We start from the raw sequence: 18,706 nt of genomic DNA, 5'->3' as shown, positions 1-18,706 counted from the left end.
GGCGGACAACCTAGAATGAGATGCACAGTGCTGTGTACTGCTCTTTCTCCAGCATAGGCTTGGGTCTAAGCCTCGAGCTCTGTCTTTCTCTTCTCTGGAACCAAATCTGAGCCTTGGGACTCACAGGTGGCTTTGCTTTTGTAAGCAAAGTCACTCCTTAGCTTGAAAGAGAGAAGGGGCCTGCACAACCCCTATTGGATGGTAGGCTCCAAGCCCATGGAGAGTTTCTAATGCCCCTTCCTCTACGCAACCATCTTTCTTGAGCCCAATCAGGCTGCACCCCTAGGCCCCAATGGCTGCAGCCCTCCTCATCTTTACACCAAAGGCCCTGTCAATGATTCTTGTGCTTTTCTGAGCCTGGCAAGAGTGTCACTGTGGTGACATTCTTCCCTTCCAAAGGTGGAGCCCAATTCCCTTCCTGTAGTGTGTGGGCTGGACTTAGAGACTGATTTCTAATGAACAGAATAGAGTGGATGTAGTAGCATGTCCCTTCCGAGACTAGGCCATAAAAGGCATTCTGACTTTCTCCCTCCCTCTGTTGGGTTGTTGGCTCTCAGGGAAGTCAACTGCTATGCTGTGAGCAGGGCTGTGGAGAGGCCTAAGGTACTGAGCACCAGGAACTGAGGCCTCCAGTCAACAGCCATGTGAGGGAGTCATCTTAGGAGTGGGCCCTCCAACTCCAGTTAAGCCTTCAGATGAAAGCTTGACTGCAGCCTCATGAGAGACTCAGCAGAACCACACAGCTGAGCCACTCCCAGATCCCTGGCCCACGGAAACTGTGCAAGACAACACAGATTTGTTCTAAGCTGCTAACGTTGGAGTCATTTGTTATGCAGCAACAGGTTATTAACACACTCTTCCTACTTTAGGGTAAGGCGCTCATCTTCTTCTCCCCTTCAATTCCCTTCTTAGGTTCTATTTTCATCTCTTCTCTCTTGGGATGTCTGGTATCCCTGTTGCTCCCTCCACTGACCCGTCCCTCTGTGTCCACTCAGTCCTCACGGTCTCAAGGACTCTTTCCCAAGAAGGGGGAATGGAGGAGAGAGGAGCTCCCCAAGACCTGGGTTTGCAATTCCATTCTTGCCTGCCATCCAGAATGACATCTGGCATTAGGAGAATGACTTTTTGCAGATGGCAGTCTTCCTCAGGCCATGAGGCTACCTCTTGTTTCTAAACCCGTGGGCGTAATAACTTCAGCCAGGCCCACAGCCAGCATGAGAAGACTTTGCAAACATCGTGTTCCCCTTTGTATCATATGCTCATCTCCTGTGCCCTTTTTGCTCATCTGCAATTTCTGCAAAAGGTCATGTCTCGTTTCAGCTTTGCCGTTAAGTGTATTTGACTCTAGGTGGGAATCTCAAAACTGGATGAAGATGCAATCTGGCTTAAATGCTGCAAGGTGGGCCACTATACTTCACCCCAACCAGCTGTGTCCTGCTAGCATAGACACCCATGCAGGAGGTGGCAATCTGATAGTCACTTCTTTCATAATTATACATGGGGCAAAATGTTTGCTTTTTTTGAGACGGAATCTCGCTCTGTCAGCCAGATTGGAATGCAATGGCACCTTCTCGGTTCATTGCAACCTCCACCTCCCGGGTTCAAGTGATTCTCCTGCCCTAGCCACCCGAGGAGCTGGGATTACAGGCGCCCGCCACCATGCCCGGCTAATTTTTACATTTTCAGTAGAGATGGGTTTTCACCATGTTGGCCAGGCTGGTCTTGAACTCCTGACCTCAGGTGATCCACCCGCCTTGGCCTTCCAAATTGCTGAGATTACAGGCATGAGCCATGGTGCCTGGCCTTAGTTTTTAACTAAAAACAAAAAAATCCAGGTAGCTTTTCCATCTGGTCAAATCTTAGTAATTTTTACAAAATTAATTTCAGTTTAATGGAGCAAAGTCAGACAGAGATAGATGTCAATTTTCTAGAATGCTTGGCAAAGATTAAAAAAACCACACACACACACACACACACACACACACACACACACACACACACACAATGGAGCTAAGCAGTGGAGTGGACCCCAAAGCAGTGGTTCTCAAAGTATAGTCCTAGGGCCAACAGCAACAGCATCATCTGGGGACCTGCTAGGAATGCACATTCTGGGGCCCCAACCCAGAGCTACTGAATCAGAAACTTGGGGTGGGGGAGCTGCAATTGATTTTAACAAGCCATCTAGGGGATTCTGACACATGACTACAAGTTGTGTATCACTGACTTATAGGATTAAACATCTAAATCATTCATTCAGCCATAAGCTATTGATTGAATACCCACTGTTTGTCAGACATGGGGCAATGTGGAGGAATGATAGGGAATGTCTTCCTCAAGGAGTTCACAATACTCCCTTCCCTTGCTTTATTACAAAGCTTGAAAAGAATGTAGGAATCTGAAGACATAATCCAAGGAATGGAAATTATTCTTTATATGTAACTTTTCAATGGACAGGAGGCACATCAAATTTTTTTTTTTTTTTTCCAGGAACGATCATACTCTCAAAATAGTAACCTTTCTAAAGTAAGTAAATGTGTGGGTTTAATATATTATGTACAGCTGGCTCAGGCTTTTAGACTTAAAAAAAAAAAAAGATTATGAGATTCCACCATGAATGAAATGCAGGATTATTTCAAAGATTCACTTAGGTATCTGTCTATCTTAATGAACAAACTATTCAGTGTTACCATCTTCCTTGAAGTAGGAGTTCTTGCCACCTTCTCTTAAAATAAGTCTAGGCCGGGCGTGATGGCTCACACCTGTAATCCCAGCACTTTGGGAGGCTGAGGCAGGTGATCACTTGAGGTTAGGAGTTCGAGACCAGCCTGGCCAATATGGTGAAACTGCATCTCTACTAAAAATACAAAAATTAGCCAGGCATGGTGGTGCATGCCTGTAATCCCAGCTACTCAGGAGGGTGAGGCATAAGAATTGCTTAAACTCAGGAAGTGGATGTTGCAGTGAGCAGAGGTGGTACCACTGCGCTCCAGCCTGGGTCAGAACAAAACAAAACAAAACAAAAAAACCCTAAATAAGTCATAACAGCTCATATGTATTGTGTGCTGGGCTTGGAATATTTCTGTATTCATTAACTCATTTGATCCTTCCCTGATCCTACAAAGTAGATGCTGATCCTACAAAGCAGATGTAGCAAACACATACAGTCTGTAGATGAACAGAGTCTGAAAGAGGCAGAAACAGGAACCCAGACTCATCTCTTAACCCCAGGCAAATGATCCTCCTGTGCTGTCTCTCATCCCCTTTGGGTCATTTTGCTGCTCATTAAACTACTGATTAATTGGGAAAACATAAAAGGAAATACTACTCTCCCCTAAAAGGTTTCTAGTATGAAATCCCTGGCTAAAGCTTAAACTGCGGGACTTATTTTGAAATTTTAAAGTTCATGCTAGATTTCTCCTTCAATACCATAGATAATGAAGAGCTGGCTATAAACTTCTTATGGTCACCAGCATTAGCAGCCTGTGTAAGAATCTGATCCATGCTCAACAGATCCTGCTTGGAGAAGATGCTCCACATTTTCTCCTTTCTCAGGGTGTCTCAAAGATGCTCATGGACTCACTGTAATACTATCAGAGTAGATGACTTTCCTGTATTTGGGATGAACTTGAACTGATGCAGTCAAGCCTGGGCCCTTGTGACCAAGGATATCTAGTTAAATCTGACAGCTGTGGGGATGAAGAATGTGACCTATGGCCACAGAAGAAATCAAAACTATCTGGCCCAGACCAGAAACACACTCAACCCTTTGGCATAGGCAGGAGGTGTGCCCAGGGGCTGAGCTCATTCGCCACACAGGCTTATCCTTCATTTACAAAGGAATCACAGGTCAACCATGTTTTGGCAACTAGATCAGGAGCCCTCTTCTACCTATTGCATTGTTGGGCATAACCTGGCGGCTTTATTTATATGTAAGCAACAAATTCAGAGTCCACGTGGGCTGCGTAAAAAACCCTGAATGCATCTCTCAAGCCACTTACAGTGCATGCAACTCGAAGGAAACTGAAATGTATGCACCTTTCCCACTGACTTTCTGTAATCAAGTCTTTTTAGAACAAAAAGTTCAACTTCCATCTGTTTTTAAGTCAGGGATGCTTGTTGGCTTGTGCTGAGACATTGATTTGATTAGTAGCATTCTGTGGAACTACAGACATGAGATGTTGAGCTCACAAATGTATGATTCATTTCAGGATTTTGAAATGAGAAATGCACCTATCAATGACACAGAAGCCGGGAGATTCTGAGAAAGCATTTCATGCATATAAATGGAACAGGCGATGAAAAAATATGCTTATGGTTACAATCCCGAAGCCAGGGACCACCCCACTGTGCTCTCCACCCTCGAGAAGTGACGGCTCCACGGGAAACCGCTGGGATTAGATGATCCTGCGTTTGGACACCCATATGCTGCCTCATTTATCTACCTGTGACAGGGACAGTGCTGGAAGAGAATCAAAAGATGACAAATTGCTTCTGGTTTTAAAGGAGCTGCTCAGGCTGGATGTACACCCAGGGGGAACCAGCTTCCGTGCCAGGAGCCATCACTTCATCCCATTCTAAGGCCACATTTTGGCAAACACCAACCAGCAGATGACTGCTGTCTCCTTTCACCAGTGGATTCAAAGACGCTTGCTCTGAAAGCCTGAAATTCAGTCTTTCTGAAGACGTGTGCAGCAGAGAGCAAATCTGCCCACACACTGCAGTGAGGCAGGACGGCGGGCAGGAAGCAAGGGTTCCAGATGACAGGGATTTTTCCCGCGTTGAGGCAGACAGATAACAGGGGAATGATTTTGCAGGGGAATGACTCCAGAGTAGAGAAAGTATAGTGTCAGTAAATGACCCTAGAAAAGACTGATACAAGTGAGATAAGTGGACAACAATTTCCAGGACACTGGCCACTGGAATCTGCTTCTGGGGACACAGAAGCCCCCAAGATTCTAGCTTTCCTGGGGTTAGGAGGGAGGCCCACTGGGAGTTTCAAGAGGGTCCACCTGAGCAAAACCTAGCCCTACATAAGCCCCTATACTCGCCAGCCAGTGGTCCAGCCAAGGCCATGTATCCATCCAGCTACGAGCCTTGCTGCTTCTCTCCCGCCATGCATCCTCTCTGGGAATGACTATGTAATTCAAGGTTAACCCACTCAGTCCTCTGGAGGCGAGCTTTCCTCAGCCAGTCCAGCTTGTGTTTCTTCTCTGCCATGTGCTGAAATTCACAAGGCCAGAGAAGTGCCTCACTGTGTTTAAGTGTATAGATGCCTTGTGTTCTCCTACACATTGCAGTCCTATTTACTTATTTTATCCTCTTGACAACCTCTGAGACAGGTACTATTATTACCCCCTTTTTGAGGTTGATGAAATTGAGGCACAGAGAGATGAGGATTGGCTGAAGGTCATACAGCGAGTGAATAGCAGAGCTAAGGTCAAGCCCAGATAGCTCTTTTCTGGGGTCTGACTCTTTCAGAACCTCTCTGCTGCCTCTCCGATAGAAAGCTCCTTGAAACCCAGGGGCTGCAGCCCATGTGGCCAATGGCTTGCTCAGGCCTTCCTCCTTCTCCAGTCCACCCCTCTGGAACTCGGTTGGTACTCAGGGCTGGAGTGCAGAGCCTGCAGCATGAGAAGACAGGCTCATCTCCAAGCCCCTTATCTGTTTCTAAATTCAAGCCAGATGTCCAAACGTTCGTTTTATGCTTGTTTGTTTTGAACATTCCATCGTGATGCCCAAGGCCGCCTCGGAGATGGTCTCTCTGTTCTCCTTAGTGAGCATCTGACCCCCTCTCCTCACACCTCTTGTCTCTGGAAACACTCTTCCTGCCACCAACTGATGTTCCCTGCCTAACCTCATTACACATTTCAGCTAAAAATGCCTATTTTCCATGTGGCAGTGAGGTATAATTATAGCACAATTTACATGCCAAGGCATTTTCAAATTTATCATTTCTAATAATAACCTTGGTGTATAACCACCATACCCATTCCATAGATGGGCAAACAGAGGTAGGAAGTCATAGCAAGGTTGCAAGGGCATCCCAAATTGCCAGGTCACTTGAGCCACTTGCATACAATTCTCTCTCCAGATCGCTTTCTCTCAACTTTCTGTTCAACAAATTTATCTGTGGCCTGGGAATGAGAAACGTTAACAGGATCAAGTTGTATCTGTGCCTGTACTCCAGCTCTCAGAATACTAATAAGCGACTCTAAGCTTTGGTGGCAAGGACATCAATGCTTAGCTTTCAGCCAAAACCCATCATGAGTAGGTTTACATGCATGAAACACGTACTTGGAGTTTTGGGTTTGCAAGTTCTCTTATTACCTATTGCAACTAATCAGAATGCTGAAGGGATTTATTCCCAGTGTCTGCTGACATGACCATAACTTTTGTTCTGATAGAATCTTTTGGCCAAGAAATGAAAGGGTAGACCAGAACCTACAAGAAGACGAGTAATCTTCCTTCAGAGTCAAAATTGTAAGACAGTTTTCAAATAGTTATTGCAGAAAGCTTGGGTCCTGTGTAAGGAAGATACGAGACAGCTAGAGGATGTATTCGTTGTATGTAAATCTAGAATTAGAAACTGTAAATGCTGGAAGTTTCATGAAAGTAAAATTGCCTCCTGTACTGGGTGCATTGTTTTGCTGCTCTGTGAGCTTTTTTCCCCTCTGGGGTCTCTGTCTGTGAAAATGCAGTTGTGGGGAGTCAGGAATCCTGACTTCTAGTCCCAGTTCCGCCCCTATCACTTGCGTGCCCTCAGGCAAATCACTGAATTTCTTTGAACTTCCAGATCTGTGAAACCAGTATCCGCCAGTGTACCTTACTGAGTTGTTATGAAAATCAAAATGAGTGAGCTACAAGACTGCTTTGGAAACAGCAAGATGCTGTAGAAATGGAAGATATTTCTACAGGCAAATGATCAAGCTCAAAAGGCGGTTGTGAGAACAGAAGCCTCTCAACTGTTTTCAGAGGAATCATCTTCCAGAGACATTGTTGAGAAGTGGCTTTTGGGAGTGTGACCATGGAAGCGTGACCATGCCAGTCTACCTCATGGTATTCAAAAACAAGTGACAGCACACTATTTTGTGTGTTTGCTGTCTCGTGTTCGTGCTTGACTCTCTTATCCCACCACTCAGGCAATGCTTGACACATAGGGGGTACTCAGAAACGTGAGACAAATTAAAGAATACCAGCCTGAGTATTTTAGTTCCTTGGGCACAGGAAGTTTGTTGGTGGGAAGGAATGGGGGGCAAAGATGGAAAATTTCTGGAAGACTGAGTGTAGGGTGACCCGCTGACTCAGGCCCAAGGGATTTCCCAGGACAAGATGGTCATTCTACCTGGATGTCCTATATGAATATCCACTTTGCTTCCTCCCAGCCAGCAGGGAATACAGTATCTGAAGAGTAGAAGACTGGTAGAAGGCATATGTGTCTCTGAGTTCCTGAAGAGTGGATCCCTAGGGATTTATAGCCTGGGCATTTTCTTTAACCTTTTTGTCTCCTTAGTTTCAATAGGTGACATCATCTTTTCACCATCAGGAATTTGACAGAATCATGCCCCTTCCATTTTTCCTGCATCAGATTATCACCTCTAAGTTATTTTCCTGATCCTTGCCAGTGGCGTTCTGCCACCAGCTGAATCTTCTCCCTAACAGCTCGTGGCATTCAGTGTAAAACTGCAGCCTTTAGCAGGACTTGCACTTGGAATTGCTAAAAGCGCTTTGTGCAGGCTTCACCAGAAACACGTGCACTGCAGAATTGCTGCCTGGATTAAGATCTGACTCGTGCTCGTAGCAGGGAGATGACATTTTGGGCCAGTGTGGCGATGTGATTAGTTGGGGATTTCCCCTTTAAAAACTTACGGTAAAAGCCTGCCTGAGACAATTCAATATTCATAAATGGAAAGCATAGATGGCGTTTCTGCTCTGCCAAGAGCAATAGCTATTTATCATGGCAAATGACTGAAATAGTTGTACATACAATGCTTTACTCAGTGCTGTAAATTACGGTATACAGAAGATTAAGCTTAAGCCTAATGCTACCCTTGAGCTTCAACAGCTGAGTCCTATAAATGGATACCTGTTAAGAGGAGAGAATCTTTTTCCTGGTTACTACTTAGGAGTGTATCTCTATTAAAAGCTTGTGTTAAACATAAATTACCAGGAAGCCTGCCCCTAACCCCAGGCAGACTTTTCCTCAGGGCACTGACTCACGTGAGTCACATCTAAATGACACAGTGACAGGCCTGAGACTAGAAGTGTGTGCTGTGCTGACCTCAAGAGGGACAGCAGAGGAATTGGGGGCAGAGGTGGAGGGACTTCACAGAGCACTGAATGACCACTCACTTTCAGCCAGTCTGATCTGAGCCCAAGGAGGGACAGAGAGACCCTGCCAGACCTTAAGAAGACCTTTAGAGTTAAAATAATCCTGAATCCCAACCCCTTCAAAGAGAAAGTTTCTTTATCTGTTATTCTGTAAGTATCAAGGAACCATGACCTAGAGCTGAAACTTAAGTTTCCTAACTAAATTCTGTTCTCTAAGCACTTGCTTCTCAAAGTGGGGTCTGTGGGGCAAAAGCACCAGCGTCACCAAGAATCACATCAAAAATAGACCTGGGCTGGGTGCAGTGGCTCACGTCTGTAATCCCAGAACTTTGGGAGGCCAAGGCAGGTGGGTCACGAGGTCAGGAGTTCAAGACCAGCCTGACCAACATGGTGACATCCCGTCTCTACTAAAAATACAAAAATTAGCTGGGTGTGGTGGCGGGCACCTCTAATCCCAGCTATTCAGGAGGCTGAGGCAGCAGAATTGCTTGAACCCCGGAGGCGGAGGTTGCAGTGAGCTGAGATCGTGCTACCACACTCCAGCCTGGGCGACAGAGCAAGTCTCCATCTCAATAAATAAATAAATAAATATAAATAATAACAAAAATACAGACCTACTGAATTGCATCAGAATCTGCATTTTAACAAGATTTTTTGGAAGATGTATATGCACAGTAAAGTTTGAGAATCAAAGGAAGAGGGAACAGGTGTTTTATAAAATAATAATTAAAAAAATAAAACAACAGGGAAGCAGGTGTCAAGCAGGGAGGAGGAGCCCCCTGATGTTCTCACTGAAAATTATGACAAATGACAAATCTGATTTATGAAAATAGGTCCTAGTAGTGGATCATAGGATTCTGAGTTCCCCTTTGTCCAATCCTACTTCAGAACACTTTCGGGAACTTGAGAGATCGATTATGAGCTATGAATGAAGTATCACTTGAACTTGAGATGTGCCCCAAAGCATCTCAGGGTGTAAAACAGTGAATCAGCAAAAAGTTCATGCTTCATAAATTAATCAGGGTGCCTCTAATCACCTATGAATTAGTAGGCTGAGAAGCACTGCCAGTGTTTTGGGCCATGATTTCAATTCTTTATTGTAATTACCAGTTGACTGTAAGTGGGTAAAGTAAGCAAAGATTGTTGTGTTATCTGAGAAGATAGAGATCTTGGATAACTTTAGTCTTTAAAAACTAAAGTTCTGTATGCATGTTAAAAACATAATGGCAATCATTAAACATATAGGTTTTAGAAATAAAGTCTATTGTGACCTAGAGAGCAGGGGGAAAAACGGGGACAGGGTAAGGAAAATTGTACTAATCTAATGGAAGGCAGAAAAGGAGAACAAAGAAGCAAATAAAAAGCAATGTAAACAGAAATATAAATTAGAAGTTAGAAATAAGTCCAAATATATAAAGTAATTACAATAATTGTAAATGGATAAAACTCACCTATTAAAAGACAATATCAGATTGGACTTTTTTTTTTTTTTTTGAGACGGAGTCTCGCTCTGTTGTCCAGGCTGGAGTGCAGTGGCATGATCTCGGCTCACTGCAACTTCCGCCTCCTGGGTTCAAGCAATTCTCCTGCCTCAGCCTCCTGAGTAGATGGGATTATAGGCACATGTCACCATGCCTGGCTTATTTTTGTATTTTTAGTAGAGACGGGGTTTCACCATGTTGGCCAGGCTGGTCTTGAACTCCTGATGTCAGGTGATCTGCCTGCCTCGGCCTCCCGAAGTGCCGGGATTATAGGCATCAGTCACTGCGCCTGGCCAGATTGGACTTTTTAAAAAGCCAGCTATATACTGCTTTACAAGAGAGACACCTAAAACAAAATGACACAGAAAAGTTGAAAATAAAAGATTAGAAAGAAACAAATGAGGCAAATATATATTGACCCAAAGAAAATTGAAGAGCAATGTTAATCAGATAAAATAGAACCTAAGGCAAAAGCATTAATAGGCACAAAGACAACACTACTAAAAAGACGTCACAATTAAGCTTATATGTACCCAACAGGACAGCCTCAAAATTGTAAAGCAAAAGCTGTCAGAGTTACAGGAGAGACTGACACACTTAAAACTATCATAGGAGACTTAAAACTCTCTTCTCAGAAATTACAGAGCAAGCAGACAAAAAATGGCAAGAATGAACAAGATTTAAACAAAATAAACAATATATGGAAGCCTGCACACAAAAGAGAGATTAAATAAATTTTCTAATCATACATGATCTAAATTACGAAACAAACAATAAATGTATGGAACTCTGCACACAATAGAGATTATATACATTTTTCAATCACGTGAGACATTTACAAAAGTGGTTCACATGCTAGCTAGTCACAAAGGAAGTTATCATGAATTATAAAATGGATAACCTATAACATTCTCTGACCACCATAAATTAAACAAGTATCAAAAATTAAACAATAGTAAGGCCACGCCCTCACCACCCTTTACATCTGAAAACTAAAATCGCATTCCTAAATTACCATCTAGCAGTGGTGTGGTTTTTTTCCTATGTGTGGCCTAGCTGCTATAGGACTAGTTAATTTACATGACAATTATCAGGGGTATCACAAGAAGCAGGAAACTCCCAGACCATTGAAGCTTCATTATTTTCTGTTTTGAACTAAACTCTAAGCCAAAGGGAAAGTGAAGCACCTGACTCCCAGAAGACAAGAAGGGACATGTGTGGGTTAATTATGACCTAGTCATATGGTGCTAGAAGCTGCTCTTGGTACACTCCCCGGCCCATGCCCTGCACTGCCACGCTCTACCCATCTCTTTCTGCTTGCCAGTGCTGGGTGGATGACAAGACTGTCCTTGAAGTGTCCCCGGGACCTGGGAAAAGATGCTAATTAATGGATGTGGCACCTTACAATTAATGGCATCCTGGAATCGAGAAAATACCATAGTTAACTGTTTGTAGGGGACCTTCTGTCTGCTCTTTCACTTCTGAAAAAGCAGTGGGAAAGGCTGAACAGGAGACACAAGGGGAAGATACAGGCCCAAGTATCTCAGGAAAAATGAGCACTTCACCCTAAAAATCCCCCCAATCAAAATCAAAACCAGATGGATGGTTCCTCCCCAGGATGTGCTACCAGCCCAATACAACTCCAGTGCCGGCTGAATAATGAAATAAATATGAAAAAGAAACCCCCTAACGACTTTAAAAGGATGGAACGCAGGATCGTAGTAACATTGATCAATAGTTGTATAGACAAGCGAGGGTGGGGAAGAAGTGGTTAAAAAGAGATAAATGAAAGGACCATAGCTCTTCAGCCTCCATATGGGGCACTGGGGAGGGCAAAAAGCCCAGTGGTTTCTTGGTCACAAATACTACAAGCCACAGAGGAGGGCAGCTCTGGGGTACACCCTCTTCCTCTGGCCAACCCACTTGTCTCCTAGGCTGGCTCTGCACTGCCACCATCACCAGTACCCACCTCAAAGAGCAGCTAAGGCAAAGGTTGGCCGTAAGGGCTAGAAGTTCCTCACCACCAATCCCTAGGGACCCATGGTTTTGTTGTAAGAATATGACAAAGGCAGCTTAGCCCAGAAAGTGGGAGGAAAATTTTCAAAGGGACACCCTCTAGCCCCTGCCTTCTTAAACGCACTGGGAGACTTGATTCATGTTTTCGGAGCTAGTGTCACTATCAGGATGATGCCCAGAGCTGACAAATGCAGGTCATAGGATTAGGGGGTCAGTCAGAGCCAGCAACCTTTTTTTGTTTGTTTGTTTGTTTTTGAGATGGAGTCTCACTCTGTGGCCCAGGCTGGAGTGCAGTGGTGCGATCTCGGCTCACTGCAAGCTCCGCCTCCCAGGTTCACGCCATTCTCCTGCCTCAGCCTCCCAAGTAGCTGGGACTACAGAAGCCTGCCACCACGCCTGGCTATTTTCTTTTTTTGTGTGTGTGTTTTTACTAGAGACAGGGTTTCACTGTGTTAGCCAGGATGGTCTCGATCTCCTGACCTTGTGATCCGCCTGCCTCAGCCTCCCAAAGTGCTGGGATTACCGGCTTTTTTTTTTTTTTTTTTTTTTGAGACAGAGTCTCCCTCAGTCGCCCAGGCTGGAGGGCAGTGGCATGATCTTGGCTCACTGAAATATCTGCCTCCCAGGTTTATGCGATTCTACTGCCTCAGCCTCCCTAGTAGCTGAGATTACAGGCGTGCACCACCACACCTGGCTAATTTTTTGTATTTTTAGTAGAGAGGGGGTTTTGCCATGTTGGCCAGGCTGGTCTCCAACTCCTGAGTTCAAGTAATCCACAAGCCTCAGCCTCCCAAAGTGCCAGGATTACAGTGTGAGCTACTGCGCCTGGCCCCACAGCCTTCTTATTAATGAGTATATGGTAGTGCTCTTTGGTTAAGAGGGTTGCCTCATTTAAGAAGGTGCTTGTTTAAGAAGATTACGTATGGGGTGGAGGCAGCTACTTATAAAGATGAGCAGAAAACGACAACCATGATGTAAACTAAGCCATTGTGACCTTAGGAAAATGCACCCCTAGAGAAGGCTTTGGAATTTGTGAAAATAATTCAGGGGGAGAAAAGCAAAGTATCTATGATGCTAATAAACAAACAAATAACAGAAACCAAATCTTAGAAATCCGTAGTTCCAGCATGGTAAAACAAAGACAATGGCTACTTTCTCTGGAAAAAAAAAGACTATTTTTTCCAGATGAAGTGGGATTCATCATAGTGAAATGGTTTACTGACTCTTTCATCCTTTATGCCCCCCAATTTATGTTTTCCCCTGGACCTATTTCCTATGAGTCTCCTATGCAGCATTCCCAAATTTGCACTCTGTTTTCAGAACCGCCTGGCCCTGCAAAGGAACAAGGGAAAGGTCCTACCCAAACCATCAACGGTATTCCCCAATTCCAGGATGTCATTAATTGTGAGATGCAACATCAGTTTAACAGCACCTTTTTTTTTGGGGGGGGGGCAAACAAACAAACAAACAAAACAGAAAGAAAGCCTAGCATAGTAGCTCTATACATCATGGGAAGAAGCACTTCGGGTTTAGAAAAGACATAGCTTGGAAGTATCTTTAGAGATTTGCAGCATCTAGGGGCAAGCCTGCACACAGGTTTCTAGCATGTGACACTCCAGGAAGGAGTCAGTAACTCTCTGTGACCCCAGATGAAGACATAAGAATCAGCTCCTTGAGAATACTCCGAGGGCCTCCCTAAAGAAAACTGACAGTAGAATGCTGCAGCTTACATGGGATTGGGTTCTAGTGTCAGGGTGGGAGGCGAAAATCCTGTATGACCAAAACTCCTCTTGAAAGAGTACAGTACACGTAGTATGTGGGACAGTGGGCCCTTCCCATGGCCAGTTTCTCCTCCAGGGTTGGGAAACATCTTTGTTTCTTTGCTCAGACACCAGACGAAAGGGTGAGCTAGTGTCTAGGGCCATGTTCTTAGGAAAAACATGCATTTTTGTTGTTCTTGTTGCCCACTGCATGTGGCTGAATTTGGATGCGGGTGATGTGACTCCAATGTGAGATAGATGCATTTTGTTTTTGACTTCAAGACCCCTTGGCACTTTAATGTGCTAATAGCTGCTATGAGGCTCTGGGAGGGGGAATCTGGCACAGTTTCCCAAGGGTATGCATCCACCCAAACCCTTGTTCTTCGTATGGGCTTACTGTTCCAGAGAAAGCACTGTTTGGGAGATGCTTCTCTGCTTATGGCTCATGATAGGGAGAATTCCGAGATGACCTTTTGAATCAACGCTGCTAACATTCCTTACTCAGATTTAAATAAAGCAATGACTGTTATCTGAATTCTCCTCAGTGGATACAGCTCTGAGGAATGGAATGGAGCAGCCTGCATGGCGAGGACACGCCAGTGATGACTCAGAAGCCAGGGGTCACGTTACAGTGAGAGCCCTCCAGCAATCAGCTGTGGTCAGGGATCAAAGCCACGGACTCCCCACTGCTCACAGAGCAAGGATGTTTCCCTGCATCAGCCTTTCCAACTGCATCTCAACAGAGTTGGTCATTCTCTTTCAAGCAGCCATGTCTTCTAAATGAATGTACTCGCTTACATGTGGAATTTGGCTTATTCACAACTGGTGAGTCAATTTCCCTTCCTTGCTGGCTTCCTTCCTTCTTTCTTCCAAGATTCTTTTTTTTTTTTTTTTTAAACAAAAACAAAAACAAAAAAACCCCAAGCAAACAAAAACAGTATATTGGGCATTAACTTTTGAGATCCAGCACTCCTTGTGTGGACTCAGGTAATTGAATGGTGAGCCTGGCAGGGGTCCTGGCTCCTTGAGAGTGTGGCGGGGGAGGGATGGATAAGTACATAAGCGTTTGCACCAGCCACCATATATGCTAATATTGGCAAAGCAGAAGGTGCCAAGAGCACTTGAATTTGGGATAGGAGGAGTGCTTCCTTCTGCCTGTTTATCCACCTGTTTATCCCAGGCACTTTTTTTTTTTTTTTTTTTTTTGAGACACAGTCTTGCTCTGTCACCTAGGCTGGAATGCAGCACAATCTTGGCTCACTGTAATCTCTGCCTTCCAATCATTAAGCGATTCTCGTGCCTCAGCCTCCTGAGTAGCTGGGATTATAGGCATGTGCCACATTGCCTGGATAATTTTTGAATTTTTGTAGAGACGAGGTTTCACCATGTTGGCCAGGCTGGTCTCGAACTCTTGACCCCTGGTGATCCACCCACCTCGGCCTATCCCAGACACTTCTGAATGTCTACTAGAAGCCAGGAAAAGCGCTCCCTGGTGGGGCTCAGGGGATGCCCAAGGCACAGTCCTAGCCCTCAGGAGCTCACTGTCTAGTGTTCACAGTCACTCTGCTGCACAGTAATCAGTGCTATAGGTCACAGAGATGCAGAGGGCAAAGGAGCCAGCTGACGATTGAGTTGGGTGTCAGCTGAGCTCAGCATACATGCCAATAAACCACTGAGGGTGCTACCAGCCTAAAAATGGTGGCTGTTGGTGAAGCAAAAATGAAGTCATCTGTTCTTGGAAAAAAATCTCAAGACACAAATAAAATCACCTATTGTCAATTAGCTATTGTCAAGGTCAATAACCCTCAGGTCGCTAACTTAGCGACCTCTTCTCTTTCGTGTCTTACTCAACCTCTTGGCATTTGACATGATCTATGAAATGCTTTCTTCTCTTGGCTTCCATGTAGTCATTCTCTGCTACTTTTTCTGCCAAGTCACTGGCCATTCTCCTTCAACCTAACTCTAAATAAATGTTGACTCTTCCCTTTCCAATCTAATCCAATCCAATCTGTCAGCAAATTCTGTCAGCTACATTTCCAAAATAGATCTCAAGTTTATCCTTTTCTCTCCATCTCCACGGCTACCACAATGATCCGTTACCGCTAGCTATGCATTAGCCCCTTCTGGGTCTCCTGGGCTCCACTGCAGCCAGAGTGAGCTTCAGAAAACAGAAACCAGATTATGTCTTTCCCTCACTCAATACCCTCCAGTATCTTAGCACCACACCCAGAATAAAACCCAACCTTCGACTCTGTTCTACATAACTCTGGCATTCTGGTCCTTGTCTACTACTCTGAAGCCCTCAAACATGCCTTGTTTGTTTTTACTCTTCTGTGTTCTCTGCTGGGACACTCTTGTGACAGCTCTTCACATGGCTTGATCATGTATTTATTTGTTATTTAACCCACCAGAACATAAGCCTCAAGAAAACCAGGCCCTTACCTGTCTTATTCACCACTGTGTCTGTAGCATTAGAACAGTGCCTGGCATACAGCAGGTGTTCAATAAATATTTTTCAAATAAATAAATGAATTGAAACCATGTGACTCTGGAGAATGTAATCCAAGACACTCAGCCTTCAAGAAATAGGCTTTGATGAGATTATAACTAGAAGATTGTTTCAACTAAAAATGAATTCTGGCTGGATGTGGCGGCTCACACCTGTAGTCCCAGAACTTTGGGAGGCTGAGGCGAGAGGATTGCTTAAGCCCAGCAGTTTGAGACCATCCTGGGCAACATGGTGAAACCCCCATCTCTACAAAAAAAAAAAAAAAAAAAAAAAAAAAAAAAAAAAATTAGCCAGACATGGTGGCATATTCCTGTGGTCCCAGCTACTCAGGAGGCTAAGGTGGAGGATCACCTGAGCCTGGGAGGTTGAGGTTGCGGTGAGCAGTGATCATGCCACTGTGCTCCAGCTTGGGGGACAGAGGAAGACCCTGTATATATATATATATATGAACTAAATAATCCTAAAGTTATGAAGATCCTATTAATTTATTTCTAAATTTGAGCTGAACCATTATATCTGCTGTGTGCTTATTTGCAACATTTCTACTCGATTCACAGAAACATGAAAAAAGAGAATTTCATTGAATACGGAGGAATTTATCTACTCTTTGTGAGTCTCATGGATCTGCTCATTTGTTGGGGATAAACAAGAAACTACAGGTAGAACTTTTAGGAGAACATATGTGGTACCCACTCCATCTCTTCTACAAGCTTCCTTCTTCTTGCTTTCAAGTATTTAAAGGTCTATTTCAAATGCTGTAGTTAAGGCTCTAAACGTATTCCCTATTACCAATTTATTCCTCCTTCCTTCCCTCAAAATTGGTTCAAGTTCTCTGTCCATGCCAATAAGCAGAGAAGATCAGTAGTGTGGATTAAAATGAGAAAGAGCAATGAAGCTCACCTGCCCCAAGCACCTGTTATTTACTTTTTAGCATCCTACAGGGGATGAAAATGACTTTTCTTCATCCAAGTTTAGTTATGGCATTGCAGCGAGTTTGAGACACAAAACATACAACTGATGTAGTAGTTAAGGCACTCTGGAGTCAGACATTGGAATTCTGGTTCTGCCACTTACATCAGCCTGACCTTCAACAAATTTCTTAAGTCCTCCAGGTCTCCCTTTCCTTGAGTGTGAGATAAAGATAATACAACCAGATATCCCTTAGGGTGATGGCATGATTAAATAACACATTAAAATGTTTAGCACATAGTCAGTGCTCAGTAAGTGTTTTAGCTTTATTGCTGTTATTTTTATCCTGCATTAGTGGAGTGAAAAGTGGGACCAGGTCAACCTGCTATGTTCTGGACCCAGCATTAACTTTAATTTGAGCAGTAGCAAGTTCAAAATATAAAAACTCGAAGTGAAGCAAAACATAGTCCTACTTAAGTCATAGATTCTCTCGGTTGTAATGCTTGATTTATGGGATAACCCTTCATTAATCAGTCATTCTGTCATTTCTTTCCTTTGAAATTTTCTTAGGGTCCATCATAAGGATTTCCTTAGCATCTATAGTATAACTGCACTTTACTAGGGATGGTGGAAAAATGAAATAAGCAAAAACAATAGCAGACATTGTTTCTGATCATAAGGAACTCAAAAGATTATATCAATACCAGGAGTTAATTTTGGATTTGGGAAAGATTGATCAAATTAAAGATAAAAAAATTCTACTAATGAAATAAAGTTTGCACAGATTCACGTGCTCCTGCCAAGTCTTATTAATTAATGCTATCAAACTTGACGAAGAATATGTTCAATGAGAATAATTTCCCTTAATTATTTTATACTTCTGATGTAAAAAAAAATCTAGTCATATAAAAGACAACTAACAATAACAATAACAACAATTTAATGTCAGCAAACAAATCTAACTTAATTGACAAAAAGAAGGTGTTGCTGCCATTGCCAAACCCCGCGCAATGGCAAGCAACACCTTCAGAAAGGAAGTCTTGGCGGAATAATTAGCAGGTGACGACGCCCCTGACATTCTGGAAAGCCCAGGGGGCACTGACATAGGGAAGGACTAACTCTCTAGGGCTCAGAGGCACACATGATTTGTCTCTTCCTCAACCAGAGGTCACCTGGAGATAGACAAAATAAAAAGAACAATTGCAGGGAACCTTGGATCCTCATTAATTAGGCTCCCATGTGTAGCACTGCTGAGACATGCTGTTCTCGGTATCCAACCAGCATCAGCATCTGGATGTACAGAGAAGGATGGGGTGCCAGCCAGGACATGCCATGCCTCGCTCCAGGGGTGAGTTTCCGCCACTCATTTATTTTTCTGCTCAGCCTCTCTGCTTTAGCTCACAGTTCATTAAATTCTACTGCATCACCATCAACATGAAAAACAGCTACTTGAAGGGCATTCAAAAATATAATCAGAAAAGGGAATAAAAAGCCCTCTCTGAGGAGGAAAAAAAAAATCTAATCCTCTCTTGTCTATTGAATGATATCCAGGTTCTCTGGTTCTAAATTTTTTTTTTTTTTTTTTTTTTTTTTTAAGTAGCAGTGACATCCAAGGATTATCTCTGTCTGATGGGCGGGGTGTGGAGCCGTATGGTTTTCTCCTGAGAGGACTAGTGCCAAGTGTGGCTGACAAATTCTGTGGG

The 18,706-nt window shown here is 43.8% G+C and overlaps 1 protein-coding gene across 10 annotated transcripts in view; it reads right to left on the bottom strand.

Annotated features, from left to right (window-relative positions):
* The window catches only part of LOC105475327 (ataxin 7 like 1), a 272,598-nt gene that overhangs the window by 156,296 nt on the left and 97,596 nt on the right, over nucleotides 1-18,706 (bottom strand). The window lies entirely within an intron of this gene.

Source organism: Macaca nemestrina, chromosome 4, assembly GCF_043159975.1.
Source record: "Macaca nemestrina isolate mMacNem1 chromosome 4, mMacNem.hap1, whole genome shotgun sequence".
Classification (NCBI taxonomy): domain Eukaryota; kingdom Metazoa; phylum Chordata; class Mammalia; order Primates; family Cercopithecidae; genus Macaca; species Macaca nemestrina.
Note: the sequence above shows the minus strand (reverse complement) of the source record. Positions and strands in the feature narration are given on the sequence as shown.